Source organism: Rhincodon typus, chromosome 15 (assembly GCF_021869965.1).
Source record: "Rhincodon typus isolate 14 chromosome 15, sRhiTyp1.1, whole genome shotgun sequence".
NCBI lineage: Eukaryota > Metazoa > Chordata > Chondrichthyes > Orectolobiformes > Rhincodontidae > Rhincodon > Rhincodon typus.
In genome coordinates, this window is record NC_063346.1 from 30,681,708 (window position 1) to 30,697,263 (window position 15,556).

A 15,556-nucleotide genomic window follows, 5' to 3' on the forward strand; every position below is an offset into this window, starting at 1 on the left:
ATAAAGTCGAACAAACAAAGTTCTCTATGGAGCTGAAATAATTCCATAACCTTTGATAATATTTTGTAATATGTTCAAAGTCTTAAACAAGCGTATAATTATAAATGTTTTCATTTTTAGTTTGTAATTCATTCCCAAACAACTTTGTTATCCTGCCGAATGTTATAGAGTCATAGACTTATACAGCACGGAAACAGAATCTTCGGTCCAACCAGTCCATGCTGAACATAATCCCAAACTAAACTAGTCCAACCTGCCTGCTCCTGGCCCATGTCTCTCCAAACCTTTCCTATTCATGTACTTATCCAAATGTCTTATGCTCCTCCTGTGTTTCAGTAAAAAAAAGTCCCAGCCTATTCCACCTTTCTTTATAACACAAGCCTTCCATACCTGGCAACATCCTGGTAAATATCTTCTGAACCGTCTCCAGCTTCATAATATATTCCTATAACAGGGCAACCAGAGCTGGACACAGTATTTCAGAAGACGCCTCACCAATGTCCTGTACAACTTCAACGTGACTTCCCAACTCCTATACTCAAAGGACTGAGGAATGAAGGCAAGTGTGCTAAGCATCTTTTTAACCACCCTGTCCAAATGTGACGCAAACTTCAAAGAATTATGTATGTGAACCCCTAGGTCCCTCTGTTCTACAACACTTCCCAAGTCCCCACCATTAATTGTATAAGCTGTAGCCTTGTTTGTTGTACCAAAATGGAATACCTCGCATTTATCCAGATTGGACTCCATCTGCCATTTTTTAGCCAATTGAAACATTTGATCAAGATCCTGTTGTAACTTAGAAAGCCTTCTTCAGTGTTTACTATGCTGCCAATTTTGCTATCATCCACAAACTTGCTAACCATGCCTTCTATAATCTCATCCAAATCATTTATATAATTTATATAAAAAAAGACCCAGAACCTTGTGGAACACCACTGGTGACAGACCTTCAGTCTGAAAAACAATCCTCCGCCACCACTCTTTGTCTCCTGCTGTTAAGCCAATTATGTATCCAATTGGCAAGTTCACCCTGAATCCCACGTGACCTAACTTTACTAATTAGTCTACCATACAAAACTTTATCTTTCAAACATCACATTGGTAATATAATAAAGTCGCCATACTCTCAAAGGACAATAGAGCAGCACTCTCATTAAAGACAGAGCAAGAGAGAGAGAGAGAGGACTGCTAATTTAACCTGAGGTTACTGCGCCTCAGGTGAGGGGTGACATTGGCAACATAATTGCAGAGGTCCTCCAAAAATACTTTGCTTAGAATTAGCATTGGCCATTACACTGTTATATTGTCAGAAAGTCATTGTGGCCATACGCCGTTAATGTGAGCTATCATTTATTTAATTCTATTGTTTGATTTAATGCACGGGGCTTTCATGGATTGAAACAGTTTTTTTTAAAAAAAAACTAAAATGCTGATCTAAAATGGCCACAGTAAACTCTCCACCACACAGTTTGAACAGGCGTAATGAAAGCAATGTGGAATAGTCAAAAGACACCCTGAAATGAAATTAACATTTTATCCCCAGGCAAGGAAATCAGACGACACCTCCTAGGGAGGTGTAAAAGACTTTGTCTCCTAGTTTTATTTAAATATTTGATGGGTATGTTTGCATGTTGGAGATGAAAACATTATCTGCAATTTCAAGCTTAAAACAATGAACTCAGACACAGGAATACACAAACCAGCTTGCATTTCAAAAAGCTGTTTTTGATAGAGAGGAGAATTTGAGTTTTGACTGCTGAAGGGTCAGGAAAATTTTTCTCTGTGCCTAAGAAGAAAAAAATCTGGCGACAATTGAAAAGAATTACCAGAACACAAATAATGCAAAGCATAGCTACAATATTCACTTTTGCTGATATTCTGAGAAGTCAACTAACCGACCATGGTCTCAGGTTAAATTCTTATGCCTCAAGAATATCCAAAAGACTCGTGTGTGTGTGTGTGTGAGTAAGTGAGACAACCTAAGCCATACGCTGTATTTTTTCTTGGGGTTAGCATGTAATAAAATTGACCTTTCTTTCACTAAAGAAAATGTTGTCATTGCCTCCTTATTGTTTAACTGTATGGTAATTGGGGCAATGTATAGCTGTACGCTAAAAAAAACCTGAAAACTTTGTTGTGACAAACTGGGGAGATTGAAAAGAGATTCACTCTTCTTCATCTGGCCCTAACACTGCTTAGAGGAGGAAAGCAGTGTTTGTAAGCAAAATGTTTATTTAACTATTAGTCACAAAAAAGAACATAGTTAATCATCTAGAGACAACACAGTGTGGAGCTGGAGGAACTCATCAGGCCAGGCAGCTACAGAGGAGCAGGAAAGTTGATGTTTCTGGTTGCGTCCTGACCTGAAACGTCAGCTTTCCTGCTCCTCAGTTGCTGCCTGGCCTGCTGTGTTCCTCCACCTCCACACTGTGTTTCTGACTCCAGCATCTGCAGTTCCTGCTACCTGATAGCTAATCATCTCACTCATCAGCATTTGGTTGGTAAATCTACTCAATATTAAGCTTTAACCACTCATCAATGGTTCATAACTCAGACCTCTTCAGTGCCATTCATATCACCATTTGTGCATGGCTAGGCTGTGTCCTCCCTTGTGATACAGCACTGCAGTGTCATCAAAGTTCCATCCAACAAATCAGTTTAGAACTGACAAAGTATGCCTAAGAAAGGTAGATAAGTTCAAATGGAAATCATAGCTGGGATTCAGCCTCAAAACCCTTTGGCTGGGAGTGCAGTGCTCAACCAATAAACTCCTTATCACCTCTAAAAACATAGAAAGCTGTTGAAAATCATCAGACCCTAATCTCAGTCTAGATGAATCAACTTATTTTGTTAAATGTAGATGTATTTTTGGAGTAAAATCTGTTCATACTCATTTTAAAATGTATAATTCAAAAATATGGAAATAAGTTTATGAACTTCATGATATTCAGAAGGAAATGTGACATTATGAGAAGGTTAGCCTAACTATTCAGCTGACTGTTTTGATTTATACATATGAGACATCACCAGAAGAATATCATCTCTCACTCCTACAATTTGCAGACATCTGGATCATCTTTACAAGGGCCACAGTGTAGATGACAGATACCTAAATAACCAGCTTTGAGAAATAAGATGAAATGTGCTTTATTGGTTCTTCCTTGAGGGGTGATCAAGAGAGGATTAAACAAAACCTTAAATCTTTAAAGAAGAAAATTTATGGAGTGGCTGAAACAATTAAAAACAACACGTCGGTATGTGTATATTTTAGTTCATAGAAAATTCACAGAAAGTGGAACATATAACCATTGCAATTGACAAAATGCGAAGTTGGCAATGTTTTCTTAATGGGAAAAGGAGCAGCTGAACTTTCTGAATCATGATATTAACCTATGGGTCACATTGTGATGCCATTAGTACAATGGAACTGACGAGACCTTGATTCACATTGTTAGCAATAAGAGGAAAACCTTTTTCAAAACAATATATTTGTTGATATTTACAGTGGTTGTATTCTGTAACGATGATTTCAATGTGAGCTTGATTATGACTGTTCTTTCTGAGCCAAGCACTGCCAGTTGCTGTGAAGTTCTGAAATGACACTCATCAATGCTTGGAATTATATCTTAATGTGATTTTTGCAAATATGCTGTGGACCAAAGCTGCTTCATGATACTTCCATGACTCAGGTGAAGGAAGGCTGATTCAACTCTCACCTTTCATTCGCTTTTTGGTTGGCCATAACAAATATTTTTAATTCTTTTCAGAACAAAATTACCACCCTTTAAGTAAAATGCAGTAAAACTAATAAATCAATTACATTTTCTTGAGTAAAGAAAGAGCAGTTTCATTACTTACTAACCTTGAGAAAAATATGGAAATGCAATGTCAAACACACACATACACATAAAGGTTAAAAAGTGGCCAGTGCAGACAGGAAGAATAAAGGCCATGCAATTTCAAAGCCCTCAGAAGGTTAGATTTTTAATGGAGATCACTTTTTTTTAATTGCCAATTGATATTACACTTATAGTTCCACACTTACACCCGCCTTGAGAGTGAGAGTATGGTATGGGTTGATTTCAGTGGTATTCGAGGCAGCAAGGTGTATGATAGACAGTTTACATATCCCTCACAGTGCGCTGGTCTGCCAAGAACAACTGTACAAAACTCTGTCTCATGCAGGTTCAATACTCTCCTATAGGATGCTCGAGCATTTCAGGACAACTTAGTATCATGTGCACTCTGAAACATTGAAAGGTGACCGATAATGGAAGTGTCATAAGGAGATTCCTCATGATTCCTCTCAAATGGCTGGCTATCATGAGAGACTTCACTGCACAACACTTGGATATGATATGCTGATTGAAGCCTTAAGAGCTACCTAACATAAGTGCCAAATGATATTAGCTCACTTCCTCACTGACTGTTCCTTTTTCCCTAACATTCCCCAAGGCAGTGATGTGTACATACTTAAAAGTGGGATCACTCATGTACAATCAATTAGATGGAAATTGAAACATTTATTCAGAAACAAGAAACAAAGGTTAAGGACTATATAAGTAACAAGGTCTAAGTGTCCTTCCCATGATGCAGGGGCTGCTTGCCAAATTACCAACAGACTCTCAAATAATTAAAGGAAGTTTATACTGAGCTCATTCATTTTGGAAGCAGATTTCAATGAAACTCCCTCTGGCTTCTCATGCTTGATGATGTTTTGCTCAGCTATGCTTTACTGGATATTCCTCATTGTCCGTGTGATCTTCATCCTCAGAAAATTGTAGCCAATTCACATTTCCTCTGCATCCAAGATGTCTCGATATGTTGACTCCAGCTGTGAAGGGCTGGAATGTAATGCAGCACATTCTTTCTGGACTATGCCATAAGGGTGTGCTAGAGTGATCCATGCATCAAAACCTCATCTTAAGGAGGCCTATAGTTTGTTCCATTATAGTCCTTGTAGAAGCGTGAACAGCGTTGTATCTTTGTTTTGTATCATTTTGAGAGTTTTGTAAAGTTGTCATCAGCTATATTTTGAGGGATTGGGTACCCCATGTTTCCCAGAAATTACCTTGCATGGTTTGAGGACCTTGCAGGGAGGCAGGATCCAGGGAGTTCTCTAATATTTAAGGGTCATGGCAGCCCCCAAGATTTCTGGCACAGCCCTCTGGGACCTGGTTTTGATGGCCATGTGCCATTGGATTATTTAAGGAGTGTAAGCCTTTTCTGTGAAAGAGCTCTGTATGTTGGTGATAGGGCACTCTCAAAGCAGTGTGCATGCAGTCAAAGCATCCTGCAATGGTGGAAAATTCCCCATGCCTGGGCTGTCTGTCTCTCCTTATCACAGGGGAAGGCAATGAGCAGTTGTGATTCACAGAAAACAGCATCAGTAACATCTCAGACGCATTTATGGGTCAAGAACTGGGATATGCCAAATAGGACCATGGTTGGCCATTGAAACAATTAGCTGGTAAAGTAAATTTGGCTGTAACATTACTGAAAACAAAACAAATGCTGGAAATCTCAGCAGGTCAGGCAGCATCCATGGACAGAAATCAAGCCAGCATTTCGAATCTGGATGACTCTTCATCAGAATGGACATCAGCTCTGATGAAGAGTCATTTAGACTCAAAATGTTAGCTTGCTTTTGCTCCATGGATGCTGCCTGACCCACTGTCATCTCCAGCATTTTTGTTTTTCATACAGATTCCAGCATCTACAGTCATTTCTTCCTACTTGGCTGTAACCTCGATGGCCATTGGGATAGGGGTTGCTACCCACCCCTTCTGAGCATGTCCTGCTCCAGCAGATAGCACAGTTCAGTGCTGATGGCCTGGGACATTCCAAGTCAGCAGCTGAACTGTCTCTCAGGTAGTTCAAGGAAATGACACTGAGGCCAATAAATGCAGATCTCATCAGCCAGCCCCTTGGTGGATTTACACCTGCTGTTTCTCATTCTGAAGGCTGTGAGATAGACTCTGGATATTGCAGGTCTTGCTGGGCTTATTGACGAAGTTGTAATTGCTGCCTGCTTCTATCTCTTCTTTGGATCTGAAGCAAGAGCAAGGCCACAAGGATTCCAGCCTTGGTAATGTTGATGTCAGATGTGTGAGCAGATAATTTACAAGGAAGATCAGAAAGAGACAACAATTTTATTGAACAAACTCTGGAACCTCACACACTACAGAATAAAACCATGTGTTATATCCTCACACAGTGTGGCGTGGAGCTTCCCAAGGAGATCATTCTCATCCCTCCACAAGAAGCTCTAACGTATATTGCCCTATCCAAATATATGTTACATAACTGACGCTTACATGCAGCACTATATAAAAATGTAAAACTTACTTGGCACAAAAGATTATGAAGTTACTTAAACAATTTTTTTCAGGAATGACTGTTATCACGGAAAAGAGACCCTCATCCTGTCTGTCCAGCAGGTTAGCCACAATAACATGGCAGTATTCCAATAGTTTTCTTAAAATTGCACATCGTTGAGTCTAAATGAACCCAAAAATAAAATTAATTTAAGTGTGTTACAAGTGTATGTATATACAACAATTTGCATAATATTTTAACTTATCATAGTATTGCACAAATGCATTATTCTGAAAACATAGATGTTTAGAAAATAGTTGTGTACTTTCATTTGAAATTTGGCCAATATTTTGTCACAAAAGTTGCCATTATTAAATTGTTTGGATGTCATCATATGGACTGCAATATATATCATTGCGCTGTTCTTCAACAGTGTGAACAGGAACTGTGATCTCTAAGTCACACAAATACGTGAAGCACACATAAATAACAAAAAGTTGTCTGAAGTAACAGCATGCTGCCTTTGGTATTCCAGGCATAGTTACATTTGCAAATTCAGGTATTTAGCAATGGCGTATCCATTCTGCATTTTAACATCGTGTAACTATATTAGTGCTGAACCCTCCAGTAATTAATAGCATTTAGGTCCCAGAGTAGTCAGGTCTGATCAAGTAGGCACAAAAGTAATTTAACATGCAATCACATGTTCTGAAAGGGCTTTTGAGAGCAGACTGTTTGAGGATGGACATATGGAGGCATCTTCATTGGATTGTTAGCCACCTTAGAGTAGTTAACAGTCAGATCAATACAGCTCCTAGAGCTATGATAAAATGGGTTCGACAAGCTCCTCTGTGGCTGAGAACAGAGTATACACATTGATTTCTGGGCCTGATGTAACCCATTTACCTATTCAGCTTTTCCTATAAAGAAGGTGTAAGGCTATGAGGACTCGAGGGAGCAATACTGTCTATAAGTGGGTTAGCACATACTTTAAAATGTCTTATTCAGCCTTACAGTTATTATTGAGATACATATGGTAGGTTTTTTTGGTTGTGGGTTTTATTTTAACTGGTATTAAGAAAGGAATGAGAATTTTCTCTTTAAATTATTTTTAGTTTGGATTACGCACCGTCTTGTGTTATTTTTAATTGCACTAATGCCACATACTTAATTTGGACCCATATGATAAAGGACAAATGTCTTAAAGAACAGTAGGAGGACTGAAATTTTTCTCTTTATTTTCCCTTTATCATGGAAGTAACTCATAACAATGTTGTTACATCGTGTGCAGTACTTACCAGAAACAACAGCCACTGTCTGTGAAAGGACAATGACGATCTGGAAGGAAGTTCTGAGCAACTAGCATAATGAAAGAAAGGTTCTGTCAAAAGTTTGAATGCTTAGGGCTGCTAACATTTGATTCTAGTGGATAAGATGTACAGTTCACCGTACCAATAGTCTACATTTGTTTTCTCAGTCCTTTACTGCAAATATTGGCCTTCATTAATCCAGATCACACTCTTTATCTTTTCAAGTGAATCTGGCAAAAATATAAATCTCTGTTAAAAACTGAAAGAACTGCGGATGCTGTAAATCAGGAACAAAAACAGAAGTTGCTGGAAAAGCTCAGCAAGTCTGGCAGCATCTGTGAAAAAAAAATCAGAGTTAGCATTTCGGATGCGGTGGCCCTTCCTCAGAACCGGTTCTGAGGAAGGGTCACCGGACACGAAACGTTAACTCTGATTTTTTTCTTCACAGATGCTGCCAGACCTGCTGAGCTTTTCCAACAACTTCTGTTTTGATACATCTCTGTTGTCGGGTGGGGCGACATATTTTCTGGAGTTTTATGTGGCAAGGCGACTAACTGCAAGGAAAATCAGAATTTCTGACCTTTGATAAAGTAATGTTTTATCTATAAATACCTTTAAAGGTAAGAGTGGTCATTTCGATTTTGGACATTAATATATAACAATTGGTTCAGCCAATCATTTAAAAACCTCTCCCAAAGTTAATAGAACAAAATCGAGTAAAGTGTTAGATGTCAACTGAGCTGATATCACACTTCTCACAGTCACCAAAAATCAAAATTATCTTCAAAGGTGGTGGCAGCTCTTTTCGTGTTGTTTAGTTATGTAATTTCCAGATTAGTTAAATAATTAGATTTCTCTTTAAAGCTACATCTTGTCGAGTATTTAAATCCTACATTCTTAGTTTAATTTATGGTGTTCTTCCTGTAAGTTGAAGGAAATCATTTATATAATAAAGGGGTTTTGTTACTGTAATGTAAAATGTGTCTGAGGCATCTGAGGAGACACATTTGTCATGTACTCTCACACTCAAAAAGCGGTTGAGATTAAGTCAAGTGAAAAATTCAAAACTGAGATTAATTTTTGTTGTGTAAGGACATTAGGGATATGATGCAAAGACAGGTAAATCAACTTAATTGAAGATGAGCCATGATCTAATTGCAAGAAAAAGCATACTTGGGGGTCTGAAGGGTCCTCTTGTTCCTGTCTGTCTTATTCTTCCATATTTATTCCCTTTTTCTCATCATCTAACTGAGTGGTTTCTACTTCTGTTCTTTAGTGGCCAAATTAAACAAAACTTACTAATTTTCCTTTCCATAAATTTCACCAAAAAAAAATCTGATCAATTAGTTCTCCATGGAAAAGAAACTGAGAAGTAAAATCAACACGGAAAGTTTTCATCCACATCATTTCTTCCGTTCTCTGCATGTGCACAGGTCCAACCCCAAATCACCAGGAGGACATTAAGGAAGGACCCAGTTCTATCTTAGCTGGCACCGCTTACTGTTAGCATCAGATTTACAGAAACCACCCAGCCAAATGTCGCCTTCCCAAGATGTCTGAGCTACAGTGGCAATACACATTTTCACACGAATGTTGCAGCATGGACCAATGTTTATTGATGGTAGAAACACCGATCTCTGTCCATCACATGGCCGATCAGGAATCTTTTCTGCCTTTGTTCCACCCATTGACACATGTAGGAAGGATTTGCAAGTAGATATTCGATTTGCTTGGCATGTTATGGATGCACCTTCCTTAATTATCAAGTGCTGGCGTGAACCTGGACCTATAGCCACTGGCTCAGAGGCTGGTGTTTTACCCATTGTGCCACAAAATTTCTTTCACATCACACTATGATGGTCCTAATGATGTGCTTTTATTAATAAATTCATTCATCCCAAACATTGTCCTATTCATTGAGAGCAATATAATTGGGATAGGGATAAGCACAGGTATTTCTCCTACCACACACTAGTTGTGTTCTTGTGTGACCTTGCGCTATAGAAAATTGTGTTATAGGGAAATCGCTATAGAAAATTGCTATACTGTACAGTAGAAAGTTCCTGTTATCCAAACAGCATCCACTATTCATCAATTGTGTTACAGCCAATTTGTGTTAACGAAACACACATTATAGCAGAAATACCTGTAGGTCAAGTGACCTCCAAATGCCAGAGACCCAATGATCAAGTGATTATTGGTACGCCTTAGCAAAAGGAGGTTTATCAGTCATCACCCTACTTGAGTGGGGCATAAAAGATTCCCAACTTAATAAATTACTGAAGGCTAGCAGTCCACTGTGGCTCCCATAAAAACAGACTATTAGGTTTCCAGAGAATGAAGAGTCTGATCTTCTGATTGTGGACATTGTAAATAATAAGGCATGCCTCGTTATTTACAATGTCCACAATCAGATGATCAGACTCGTTATAATCCTCCCTTCTTTCAAGATTCTATCTGCCAAACTGGGTTGGATTCTATTGATTTGCAGATTCTAACTATTCACTACTCTCAACTTCCAAGATTTCTGATGCTCCAGTTTCAAATCAGTTGGCCAAATCTACCATCATGTAGCATGCTGGCTCACTGCTTTAGTTGTTGAGAAGCTGAGCTAACAAATGCCAGAATACAGCATATTGCTTCAGCATGTGTCTTCATTTTAGACCTATTTCATTGATCTTTCCAAAGATAAAATAAAAGCAACTGACTCATTGTCAATTAGCCCAGAAGTGAAAGCAAGAGATGCTTGGCCTTTGGACCATACATATTTCCTCCTTCCATCCCTGCTCCGACACAATGCCTACATTTGTGCAACTCTTTACCAGGCACAACCGCAAGGAGGACCAGTCCGAGGAGATTACCACTCGCATCCAAAGTGGATTAATAGTTGAGATTTTGGGTATATTTTTCATTGATTTAAATGGAAATAAGGTGTTTGATCTGCAATGTCAGCATTACGGCTAAGTGGTATTGAAACAAAAACTTCATACATATCTGAGCAGGGTTTCATCAAACATCAGAAATCACACCGCAGGCTCTGGTCTATCCATGAACAATGCCAAGGAATATTTAAAACTATTTAAAAATCTTTGGCATTAAATGATTGCAATGAACTATTTTTTAAAAAAAATCAAATATATACAATTTCTTCTCATACAGTTGTACGTATTTGTAATCATTCTTTTTTTTAGTTCCAAATACAAGGTAATAACAATGCTCATTGAACAATCTCATATTGTTTGTACAGAACAACCTCAAACTTGTGTAAAATTTATCCTTCATTTTTTAATAAGCTAGGCATTAAGTTCAGTATGTGGCACACAGAATCGTTTCCCCTGCTGGATTCTGCTGTTAACATTAGGAAACATAGCATCACAAAGCTATTGATAGGTAGTCATTAGCCACAGATACACTGTAATCCATGGTAATCTGATGTACATGCTAATTACAATACAACATTACTCGCGTGCAAAGTGAGTTTCTCTATTCATGTTTTACTTAAAGGCCACAATTATCACAGTGAGAATGGGGGTGTCTCTTCATTAAAAATAAATTTTATGACAAAACCATAATTACTTGTATCTTCATTGGCTTCGATAGCAGTACCTATTGTATAATTTCGTACTTTATTTTGGTCTGTGGAGTTTTCTAATTATGTGGTATTCAGTTCAATGACCTCAAGTCTCAGCCTATGATCGTGCATTTGAAACACCACGGGAATCCATAATAAAATGCAATGTCCCTTTTTTATAGTCATAGTTCCACTTAACCACCAGTTATTCTTGTATCAACCTTTTCTGGGGGGATTGTTTTGATTTTGTTGACTGAAGGTTATCTTGTCCTTGAAGCAATTTTTGAAAATAATGTGTTTGTACTCTAGGTCTGTCACTCCGACAGTTGGGACATACTGCAGTTCCTTTCAAGATACTTTACAAGAATACAATGGCTCTTTAATGAATTGTACAGGCAAGTCACGAAATAAAAGTTAGTGGGGTGAAATATTGTTTTTGTCTACTAGTAATGCTAGTACTGACTTGGAGTTAATTCTCAGCAGACTGCAGTCAGTGGTAAATAATAGAGCTGTGTGCCATCACAAGACAGTCAAAATTATTGCTTAAATGCCCTCTCGCATTTTTCTATTTGTTCTATTACTAATTAATTGGACATGGAAACCAAATGTTATATTTCCAAATTTGTAGATAACATGAAACTAGGTGGGTATATTTGTTGTGAAGTGGGTGTAAAATGTCCTCAAGGGGAGTTGAAAAGACTTAGTGAGTGAATAACATTATAGTTGGAGTACAATGTAGGTAAGTTTGGAGCTATCCACTTTGATGGTAGGAATAAAGATGCAGAGTACTTCTTAAATGGTGAGAGATTGGGAAGTTATGTCCAAATGCACCTGCGTGCTTTGAAGTTAATGAGTTGAAATCCAGATTCAGCAACAATTGAGATGGCAAGAGTTAAGTTGATCCTTATTTCAAAGGGATTTGATGAAGAAGTAAAGATGTCTTGCTTTTCAGTTGTATAGGACTTGATGAGGTAGGCACAGAGAAAGATGTTTCCCCTGGTTTGGGGATGGATATGAGGTGGGGTTGGGGGTGGAGGTGGGTGTAAATTGAGAATCAGAAGACATGGCCTCAGTGCAAGAGGCAAACTGTTTAGGATTGAAATGAGAAGGATTATTTTCACTCAGAAGGAAATTAATCTTTGGAAAATTTACTGTTGATCTTTGTGGAACTCAGGCTTTGAGTATGTTGAAGACAGAGATTGATAAGTTTTTGGAAGTCTAGGACATAATCCATATATGGCTAATACAGGAAAATGGTTTTGAGGCAAATGATCAGTCATGATCTAAAATGGTGGAGCAGTCTCAAGGGGCTGAATTCTCTGCTACTGCTCTTATGTTTCTACGTTCTTATGTTCTGTCAGAACGTTTTCTATTGAAGTGCTGGGCACAAATGATGCTTTCGGGTATAAAGTTATTCCATAAACTGACGGTTTCCTGTGGCTTCCACAGATCTCCAGGAAGTCCAGGTAACCGTGAAAAAAATTGAATAGCCTGCATTAATGAGACATGTACTTGCAGAGAACAATATAATGTACAATAAACTAAAGAGTTTACAGAAACCTACTAGCATTAAACCGCAGTCACTGACAGCCAAGGGCAATCTACTACAGACCACAAACTACCAGCAGAAACAAGGACAGCCGACACTCTAGTGTGCAGAATAGAACTCCGAGCCACAAGTTTTGTGGCAACACAAAGCTTGGTGGCAGCACTGGAGACACCAGTTTAATCACAAATTCATGCCTTAGAGCAAGATTCATGAGGGAAAAATCAACTTTCCAAAGAAGAAAAGGAAAAAATATCAATGACTTTCCCAGGTGAGGTGCGCTCTGCAAGCCAGCAGCAACATCAACAACAGTAAAGCAGTCACTGCCCCTTCTACAGCCGTTCGAAAATGCTGAAGGTCCTCAGAGAGGAGAAAACCAAGAGTTATGGAAGAAACACTTTCAAATATATCAGATGGTATTGAGTTTGGAGAATGCCGAATCCCCAGATTAGTAGGTAGTTGTATAAGGTCGGGCCTGTTGTTGTTGACATATCCATGAGATGGAGTTAGAAGAGAACACTGCAAATTTCAAATCCATCCTAAAGGCACTTAATGCATATTGAAGCCAAAAGAGAAACTCATTGTTGAGTGAGTGCGATTTTATCAGAGATGAACTTACTCATGATCTAAATGCCAATGAACTCTGTGACAAGAAGCTATCGGACATTTTATAGTCAAACAAAGACTTAACATCTGAGCAGTTCAGTAAACTACGTTGACCATGTCAGAGTGCAGTATTGAGCCATAATCTGGGGTAATAGTGAGGCTAACATCAATGGGCTTGGCCAATGAACAGCCAGCTAAAACTGGGCAAGAGTGAACATGATGAAACCTTACTATGACAAGGAAAGGGAACCAGAGAAACAGGTATTAGTTAATGTCACTCAGAGTGAGGAATTAAATCCAGATGATTTGGATTTTGATGTCCGTCAGAATAAATTGAATAATGAGGAAGTCCTTAAAAAATGGGATAGGATAGTGACCCATCTGTCCCAGGAACAGAGAACTGAATTGATAGCCTTGTTGCAGCATTTTGAGGACGTATGTAGAAATAGAATGGGGAGGACTAATACCATAGTACATGAGGTTGACGTAGGGAATGTTGTTCTGATAAAACAGCACCCCTATATGCTTAATCCTCTTCAAGCAGCACAGGTATAGAAGGAAGTGGAAGCGATGGACCAAGAAGACATCATCGAGCCAAGTCAAAGCGAGTGGAGTTTGCTGATCGTGTTGGTTCTCAAACCTGACGTACTCAACGATTCTGTGTTGATTATCAGAAGGTCAACGCCATGACTAAATCAGAGTCATATCCAAGGCTGGAGGACTGTGTGGAAAAGGTAGGACAAGCCATTAACATCACAAAGTTGGACTTATTTCGCGGTAACTGGCAAGTACTTTTGTTGGAGAGAATGAATGACATTTCTGCATTTGTAACTCCAAATGGGCTGTATCAATTTAAAGTAATGCCCTTTCGAATGAAAAATGCACCAACCACTTTTCAAAGACTTTTGAACAGAGTTGTGACAGGATTGATTAATTGTGCCGTCTATATAGATGACTTAGTGATCCTTAGGCATTTGTGGAAAGATCACATGGAGCATTTGGCAGAGCTCTTTGAGAGACTACGAAAGGCAAAGTTGGTTATAAACATGGCAAAAACAGAATTTGTGAAGGCAGAAGTGATGTTATTAGGACACTACATCGGACATGGACGGATAACACTAAGGAACATGAAGACAAAGGCCATCAAGGATTTACCAAGACCATCCTATAAGAAGGAGGGTCTATGATTTTTGGGATTGAGCAGATTCTATAGGAAATTTGTACCAAACTTTAGTAGCGTGGTGGCACCACTGACAGATTTTTTAAAAAAGAACACAGAATTTCAGTGGAGGCATTTGTGAATTTAAAAGCTGTGTTAACAACTGCATCAGTTTCAGCCATGCGGATAATTGTGGAATTGAAAGGCCAATTGGTTATCTTTCAAAGAAACTCAACATCTACCAGGGATAATATTTGACTGTTGACAAAGAGTTATTGAGTTTGGTACTGGCCTCACAACATTCTAAAGTTCATGTTGCAAACAATGTACCAGAGACGATTACGTACACCAATCACAATCCTTAAGATTTAAAGACCAAAGTCAGGCTATGTACTGACAGAAAAAGATCTTTGTCTGGATTGCAAAAATGTGAAATCTGTAACAATGATGCAACGACCAACAGATGTAAAAGTAGTGGAATAATTTGTTGGACTTGTCAACTATTTGACAAAGTTCTTGCTCAATTTGTCATCGGAGTGTGAACCACTACACCATGTCATGGGCAAAAATGTGTAGTGTTATTGGGGCAGAAATCAAAAAGCAGCGTTCACTAAAATCAAATCCCTAATGATGGTAGTACCAACACTGAAATACTACAACATAAATGATGAACTCATCCTGCAGTGTGAAGCCAGTGTCACAGGGCTTGGGGTAACCTTAATACAGTGGGGTCAACAGGTTGTACTTGCAACCACTACACTAGCGCAAGCAGAAAGGCCAGATGTCCAGATTGAGAAAGAATGCTGGCTATTGTCTTTGCTTGTGAACATTTCCATTAGTCCCTACTTAGAAGTATTACCCTTATTCTTCTACTATCTACTCCAAAATATCTGAAAAGAATGTTACTGCAGTTACAGAGTTTTCACCTGAATGTGACATTCAAGCCAGGAAAGCAGATGTATATTTCAGACATGCTGTCGAGAGCAGTCCTCCTGAAGAAGAACGGCATTCTGCACTATCTCCAACTGTTGAAAGGAGTGGTG